Source organism: Mobula hypostoma, chromosome 9 (genome assembly GCF_963921235.1).
Source record: "Mobula hypostoma chromosome 9, sMobHyp1.1, whole genome shotgun sequence".
Taxonomy (NCBI): domain Eukaryota; kingdom Metazoa; phylum Chordata; class Chondrichthyes; order Myliobatiformes; family Myliobatidae; genus Mobula; species Mobula hypostoma.
This window is the reverse complement of record NC_086105.1, coordinates 78981260-78989897: the sequence shown is the minus strand read 5'-3', so window position 1 is coordinate 78989897 and position 8638 is coordinate 78981260.

Sequence of the window (8638 nt, the reverse complement as noted above, 5' to 3'; positions counted from 1 at the left end):
TGTTGCTTGAAATTCCAGCATCTGCAGATTTCCTCGTGTTTGTGTTTTTGAGTCTGGTGGTCTTGGCATGGTGCTACGTCACCTCTTCCCTGACAGTCCACGATCAGGGTGGGTGGGATTCTTTATGATGTTATTATCTTTTTTTCTGGTACTTTTCTGTATATATGCCCTTGAAGGTGGGTAGGCAGGTGCCGGTGATGCTTTGGGCAGTTTTAACTACCTGTTGTAGATCCTTGCTGTCCACTGCAGTGCAGTTTCCGTACCAATAATATGCAGTGATGAGGCATATTAGGATGCTCTCAACTACATATCTGTACAGGCTCATGAATATTGATTTGCATAGTCCAGCTCTTCAGCATCTTCACAAAGCAGAGGTGTAAAATGTTAATTTAAAAACTTTATAATGCATGGAGTTAGAATGTGTTGTTTCATACCTGAGACTAATATACAACTCAGACCTTCATCAAAATGCCTTTTATAGTTTGGGAAAAACGTGAGATAGAAATTGAGTATTTCCTTTTATTTCCAGGTAATTGAAATATTTGATAAGAACCAGTGTAGTCTGAATAAATTCAAAGGATTACCAAGTACTATTCTGTCACAAAAGGGCTATCATAGAGCCATCGTCATGGAACCATAGACCACTACAGCACAGAAACAGTCCTTTCAGCCCATTTAGTCTGGACTGTTATTCTCCCATTGATCTGTACCCAGACCATAGCCCTTCATACTTTTCCCATCTATATAGTTATTCAAATTTCTCTTAAATGTTGAAATCGAACTCTCATCCACCACTTGCGTTGGCAGCTTGTTCCACACTCTCACCATGCTCTGAGTGAAGAAATTGCCCCTCATGTTCTCCTTAAACATTTCACCTTTCATCTTTAACCCAAGACCCCTAGTTGTAGTTTCACCCAACCTCAGTGGATAAAGTCTGCTTACATTTACCCTATCTCTACACCTCATAACTTTGTATACATCATCTAATCTCCCTTCACTCTCATATGCACCAGGGAATAAAGTCCTAACCTGTTTAATCTTTCCCTATAAGTCAGGTCCTCCAGCCATGTCAAAATCCTTGTGAATTTTCTCTGCACTCTTCCAATCTGATTGACATCTTTTCCATAGAGAGGCAATCAGGACTGTGCACAATACTGCTAAGATGGCCTCACCAAGTTGGCTGGTTGGTAAATAGCTTAATAATATGTAATTGTTTACTGGTCTGTGGCAATTTCTGTTGCAGGAAGAACAAAATCCTGAAGGGGCAGAACTAAGGATGATGGTGGCTAACAGCAACTCGTTTGCTTGCACCTTCAGAAACAGCTCTGTTTTATCTTTGATATAGTATCTCTTTTTTTTCCCTTTCAAGGTTCTTTTGAAGACCTTGACCTGGAGTTACACGCTAACTTTGGTTCTTTGCAGAAATGGGACCCGCTCTCGGGGCCTCACAATCGGCCGTTTTTCGATAAGCCGAGGACGCGGCCTGGAAGGCTAGCATGCCTTCGGGGTGACAGATTTCCGCTCTGGAGGCGGGCGGACTCGAGGCCGATGCCGCCGCCTGATGCGTCAAGGCAGACGAAAGATCAAAAGCAGCGAGCTAACTGCTGGCTGTATGCCCAGAGACCCGAGCTCGGAAAAAGTGATACAACAGACTTTTAACACCGTAAGTCAGAGATTGTTATGTCTCCCCTCTCGCAGTGAAACGGGGACACCTCTTTTTCCCTTATTAAGGATTGAGAGAGAGCCTGTGGTATGTCAAATTACCGGGTGAATAAGTAGTCTTTGAGGTACTGCAAGTCTGTGTCTTTATGCTTTACTGCACGCTTGAATGCTCGGTGGAGGGCACTGATGTTTTTTCTTGCTGGTGGGAGAGGGGATCATTGCCTTGCTGATGCTTATGAGTGGGAGGGGGGAGCTGGGGGTGCTTTGGGATTCTAACATTTAACTCTCATTCATTCTTTGGGGCACTCCTCTGTTTTTGTGGATGTTTGTGAAGAAGAATTTCAGGATCTATATTGTATACATTTCTCTGACATTAAATGTACCTTTGAAACCTTTGAAAAGACCTGAACTGCTGTTCAGATGCCCCAGCACATTATGGATGTTTGTGCTAAGGAAATTTGCTCTGACGAAATTCATAACTCGATACCCAGTAATTTGTGACATGCAATAAAACTTGCTGTCACAACATTTATGTGACGAAGTATAGATATATCATGAATTTTTTTTCCAAACTCACAGTTCTTGACACATCAGAAGAAGGCAAACTGGAGTGTTTATGGCACGGTTCTTTGCAGTGTGAAAGTACAGAGGTTTCCACATGAGTTATTAAGAAGCCATATCGTGTGCTGGCCTTCATTAATTGGATGGATTGAGCTCAAGAGCTGAAACGTAATAGAGAAGATTTACCAGGATGCTGCCTGGATTAGAGAACACATTTTTCGAGGAATCAACTGAGCGAGCTATGGCTTTTTTTTCACTTTGAAGCGAAGGAGGATGAGAGGTGACTTGACAGAGGTATACAAGATGATAAGAGGCATACACTCAGTGACAACTTTATTAGCTATCTCCTGTACCTAATAAAATAGCCACTAAATGTATGCTTGTGGTCTTCTGCTGCTGTAGCCCACCCACTTCAAAGCTCCACATGTTGTGTGTCAGAGATGTTTTTCAGCACACCAGTGTTGTAATAGATGTGACTGTGACCTTTTTGTCAGCTTGGATAGCCAGAGATATTTTCCCAGGGCAGAAATGGCTAATACCATAAGATTCTAATTGCATAAGATATAGGAGCAGAATTTAGCCATTTGGCCCATAGAGTCAGCTCTGCCATTTCATCATGGCTCATCCGATTTTCCTCTCAGCCCCAATCTCCTGCCTTCTTCCTGTATCTCTTCTTGGCTTGACTAGTCAAGAATCTATCAAGCTCTGCCTTAAATATATGTAAAGACTTGGTCTCCACAGCTGCCTGTAACAAAGAATTCCACAGATTCATTACACTCTGGCTAAAGAAATTCCTCATCTCTGTTCTAAAAGGAATCCCCTCTATTCTGAGGCTGTGTCCCCTGGTCTTTAACTCTCCCATATAGGAAACATCCTCTCCACATCAACTCTATTGAGGCCTATCAGCATTTGATAGGTTTCAATGAAGTAACGGTTTATTCTTCTGAATTCCAGTGAATACAGGCCCAAAGCCATAAAATGCCCTTCATATGACAAGCCATTTAATCCTGGAATCATGTTCGTGAACCTCCTTTGAACCCTCTCCAGTTTCAGCACATCCTTTCTAAGATAAGAGGCCCAAAACTCCTTACAATACTCCAAGTGAGGCTTTGCCAGTGCTTTATAAAGTCTCAACATGGCATTCAGGCTTTTATGTTCTAGTCCAAGGGTCCCCAACCTTTTTTGCGCCGCGGACCAGTTTAATATTGACAGTATTCTTGTGGACCGGCCGACCCGGGGGGCGGGGGTAGGGTTGCCAACGGACAAGAGTAGCAGTCAAAGAAAGACCACAATGACCATGAAGCCTTGCACGGGCACCAGTGCGCATGCGTGTACCTGCCGATATTATTCTCTGCAAAGCGTTTTTGGCGATTATGTTCGGCGGGGGGTGGGGGGGGTGGTGGTGTTAATCACGACCGGAATATGGGTGATAAGTGGCTAATAGACTCAATTTCATTTCTAAAAGGGTTTATCTAACGAATTTAATATTAAACACACAGCACATATTTTCCTCGCATGAATATAGTGATAAGCCTATCATCAGGGGAGGACGGGGAGCTTGAAGTGTTGAAAGAACTTCCAGTAGAAGTGGTAGAGGCAGGTTCGATATTATTTAAAGAAAAATTAGATAGGTATATGGACAGGAAAGGAATGGAGGGGTATGGGCTGAGTGCAGGTCAGTGGGACTAGGTGAGAGTAGTTTTCGGCACAGACTAGAAGGGCCGAAATCACCTATTTCCGTGCTGTAATTGTTATATAATTATATAAGTCACTTATCAGTCAATAGCATCATAACATTTTAAGTAACGTTTGGATATGAAACACACAGCACATATTTTCCCCGTATGAACATTTAAAATCATTGCAACACACCAGTATCGCTGAATCAGTGGGGGTCCTTGCAACAAGACAGTGTCATCAAGGGGTGATGGGAGACAGTGATACTCGAAGCAAATGCTCTGTGGCCCGGTACCAGTCCACGGCCCAGTGGTTGGGGACCGCTGTTCTAATCCTCTTGAAATGAATGCTAACATTGCATTTGCCTTCCTCACCGCAGGCTCAACCTGCAGATTAACCTTTTAGGAATCCTGCACAAGGACTCCCATCCTTTTGCGCCTCCATTTTTTTGTATTTTCACTCCATTTAGAAAAGTCAACCCTTTAATTTCTTTGACCAAAGAACAGGACCATAATTCACTTCCCAACACTGTATTCCATATGCCATTTCTTTTCCTATTTTCCTAATCTGTCCAAGTCCTTCTTTAGCCTCTCTACTTCCTCAAAACTATCTGCCCCTCCGCCTATCTTCATATCTTCTGCAAACTTTGTAACAAAGCCATCAATTCCATCATACAAATCATTGACATATAACGTAAAAAGAATCAGTCCCTTCACAGTCTCCTCTGTTTCCAACGACCAGGTGGCATCCCAGGATGGGTACTCAGGATGTGCGCTGCACGACTGGCAGGTATGTTTAGAGACATTTTTGATCTCTCCTTCTCCCAATGTAGAGTGCTCTTCTTCTTCAAAGCATCCACCAATACCTCTGTACCCAAAGAGACCAAGATAATGTCTGAACAACTGGTGTCCTGTCACACTCACCTCAATAATAAGCAATATACACAACTGATCAACAGATGACACAATAGCCACAGCTCTACACACTGTCCTTACACATCTGGAGAAGAAGGATGCTTATGTGAGAATGCTGTTCTTGGATTACAGTTCAGTATTCAACTCCAGCCTTGACAAGAAGCTCAGAGACTTTGGCTTTCACCTACCCTTGTACAGCTGGATCCTGGACTTCCTGTCAGAACGCCGGCAGGTGGTAAGAATGGGCTCCCTCACCTCTGCCCCTCTGACCCTCAATGCAGGAGCCCCTCAGAATGTATCCTAAGCCCCCTTCTTTACTCTCTGTATCCCCATGACTGTGATGTCACCCACAGCTCCTATCTGCTAATTAAATTTGCTGATGATGCTACATTGATTAGCCTTATATCAAATAATAATGAGGCAGCCTACAGGGAAGAAGTCATCACCCTGACACAAGAAAACAGCCTCACTCTCAATGTTGCAAAAACAAAGCAGCTGGTTGAGAGCTACAGGAGGAATGGAGATGGGCTAACCCCTATTGACATCAATGGATCTGGGGTTGAGAGGGTGAACAACTTTCAGTTCCTCAGTATACGCATCACCGAGGATCTCACGTGTTCTATACATTTGGTCCCCTAATCTGAGGAAAGACATTCTTGTGTGACAAGAATACACATAGATTAAGATGTTAGCTGTCCTGTGTGATCAGCAGTTGGTCTGCCACCTGTCTTCAGGAGAGAGAGAGATAAGGGAAACAATGGAGCAGCATTTGGAGATGTGTAATGAAGGGATGGGAGAGAGAATAACAGAAGGAGAGAGCTGTCTAGAGCGGCCCCCACTTTGAATCCTGAACTGTTTGAAGTGATGGACAGGTGATACCCCAGCAGGGAGATAAAAAGGAACAGGTTTGCTAAGGCCGGAGACACACACGACACCCGAGGTAACAAGACCCTGGAAGCAGCGCGTCTCTCACAAGTCAGTGGGAAGTACCGGGCCATAAACGCACAGGGTGGAAAGGCACGATCGGCGGGAACCTGGTGTGTGTCCACCCTTGCCTGGGTGCCAGGTTCAGTGCAGGGAAACGATCGTATCTGGAAACGGAGGGGTCACGGTCGGTGACCTCAGATGACATCACAAAGGACTCGCCCGACAGCTGACTGCGAAGGTCTGTGTGTGGAAGCTGTTTTGAATATTCATTCGTTTTGTTCTCTCTCTCCTTCTTTGTTCTCTCTCTCCTTCCCCCACACTGTCTATCTCCCACGGCAGCGATTACTGCGAACTGAACTGAACTGAACTTTGCGTCACTTTGAAACAGGTCATTTGCCCCTAGACAACGATAGAGCTTGATTGATCCTGTTATCTGAATTCTGTGTACATATATGTTTATCATTGCTGAACTGTTGCATTTATTATCCTTTTGATTAGAGTACTGTGTTGCTTGTTTCTTTAATAAAACTTTCTTAATTCTAGTAATCCAGACTCCAACTGAGTGATCCATTTCTGCTGGTTTGGCAACCCAGTTACGGGGTACGTAACATAAGTGGGGTTCTCGTCCGTGATTTTGAATGCTAAATTTGGGACGGAGTAAATTGATTGGGTTAAAATTCCCAAAAGAAAGAAAAGACAAACAGCAGAAATGGAGGCTGAGGGATTTATAAAGGTGCTGACCTTGGAGGCATTAAAGGATGCCAGGAAAGCGGAATTGGTAGCTGTGGCCAAACGGTTGAATCTTCCTAAGGTGAAGTCGACAATGAGGAGAGAGGAGGTACACAGAGCTATCGTAGACCACTATGTATCTAAAGGTGTGTTTCCCCAAGGCGAGCTGGGGGTGGTGTCTATTGAAAAACCTGCTGGAGACGCGGTACAGGTGCAGCTTGAAAAACTGAGACTCGAGCACGAGTTCCGGGTACGGCAGTTGGAGCAAGAAGAGAAAGAGAGGGACAGACAGTTGGAGTTAGAAAGGCAAGAGAGAGAGTTAGAAAGGCAGGAGAGAGAGAGGGAGAGAGAGACACAGTGGGAGCGAGAGGAAAAACAAAGGGAAAGGGAATTTGAGCTGGAGAAGTTAAAGATAAGGGCAGAGCAGGGGCTCGTGCCGAACCAAGGTGGAGGGTTCCGGGCGACCCAGAAGGTTAGGCTGGTTCCCCCATTTGACGTTACCGACGTGGATCGGTACTTTCTCCATTTCGAAAAAGTTGCTACAAGTCAGGACTGGCCAAGGGATAAGTGGGTTGTCTTACTTCAGAGTGTACTGAAAGGGAAAGCCCAACAAGCTTACTCCGCTTTGTCCGCGGAAGACGCCCAGAGGTATGAAGTGGTGAAAGAGGCCATCCTCAGGATTTATGAGTTGGTCCCGGAGGCATACCGGCAGAGGTTCCGGAATGCGAGGAAGCAGTGGGACCGCCCATATTTAGAGTTTGCTCGTGAGATGCAGACATATTGTGAGCGTTGGTGCGCCTCGAAGGGGGTAGAGGGGGATTATGACAGACTGCTACAGCTGATCCTGATTGAGCAGTTTAAAGATTGTGTCCCTGAGGGTATGAGACCCTACCTAGATGAGAAAGAGGCAGCCACGTTAGCTGCAACTGCTAAGTTAGCGGATGAGTGTGCGTTGACGCATAAAATGAAGTTTGCCCCGAGTAAAGGCTACCAGAAGGGTAGTCAGGACGGCGGGGAGAGTCCGCCAGAAAAGTCAGAAAGTAAGCCGGGGCTAGTGAGAAGGATAAGGTAGACCGGGAGCAGTCTGGTAGGAAGTCTCCTGGGGTCGTCTGTTATAATTGCGGGAAAGTCAGACACTTTGCGTCCAGGTGCTTTGCCCCAAAGAAGGAGATGGGAAAAGGAAACACGGCGATTTTAACTGGCTGTATCGAGCTGGTAATCGAACCGCTAGGGAAGGACAGGTCTGCCAAAGTTCAGGAAGGACGCGAGAAGTTTATCTCGGCCGGATTGGTGTCAGTGAAGGAGGGGTTAAAACCAGTTCCAGTGCGGATCTGGAGAGACACGGGAGCGTGTCAGTCACTAATACTGAAGAGTGTATTAGAGTTTAGCTCAGAGACCCAGGCTGGAGAGGTAAAGGTCAAAGGTGTTGGGGAAGGGATAGAGTCAGTCCGTTTGCACCAGATACACTTACAAAGCAACCTGGTCTCTGGACTAGTCACAATCGGGGTGAGGTCCGAATTACCAATGAAAGGCATGGAAGTCTTGCTTGGTAATGACGTCACCCGGGGAATCGTGTTCCCAGTCGTGAGATTGACAGGTTAGCCTGCCAGCATTGAGGCCCCACCCATGGACTCACAGATTCATCATGGGGCTGTGGTAGTAAATTTAGCTGAGACGTTTCTGCCAACCTTATACGAGAAGGGGGTAGAAAGTGAACAGAAGGAGTGTAGTGTGGCAAGAGGTAGTGAGGGAGCTGGGACAGACGTAGCATTAGCCAGGAAAGAATTTGTGCAGACGCAGGAGCGAGACGAGGGGCTGATGGTTTTGGCAGAGACAGCTCTCTCTGACACAGACTTGACAAGGGAACTAGTAGGCTATTGTGTGGAGGAGGAAGTGCTAAGGAAGCAAGGGAGACCAAGTACCGTGCCCGCAGATGAGGAACGGGGGGGTGGTGCAAAAGAGTTATGGGGATGAGGTTTTTAACCTGGCCCACAAGGTACACCCCGGTGGACATTTTGCGGTGCTGGGAGAAACAGTTGGTGGAATCATGAAAGAGGTTTACCGGCTGCCCAGGAGGAAGGATGTTATTGATTATGACCGATGCGAACTGAGACGGTCACAGGCTTTTGATATGCTAACAAACCTAGTCGATGTTAGCGTGAAAATCA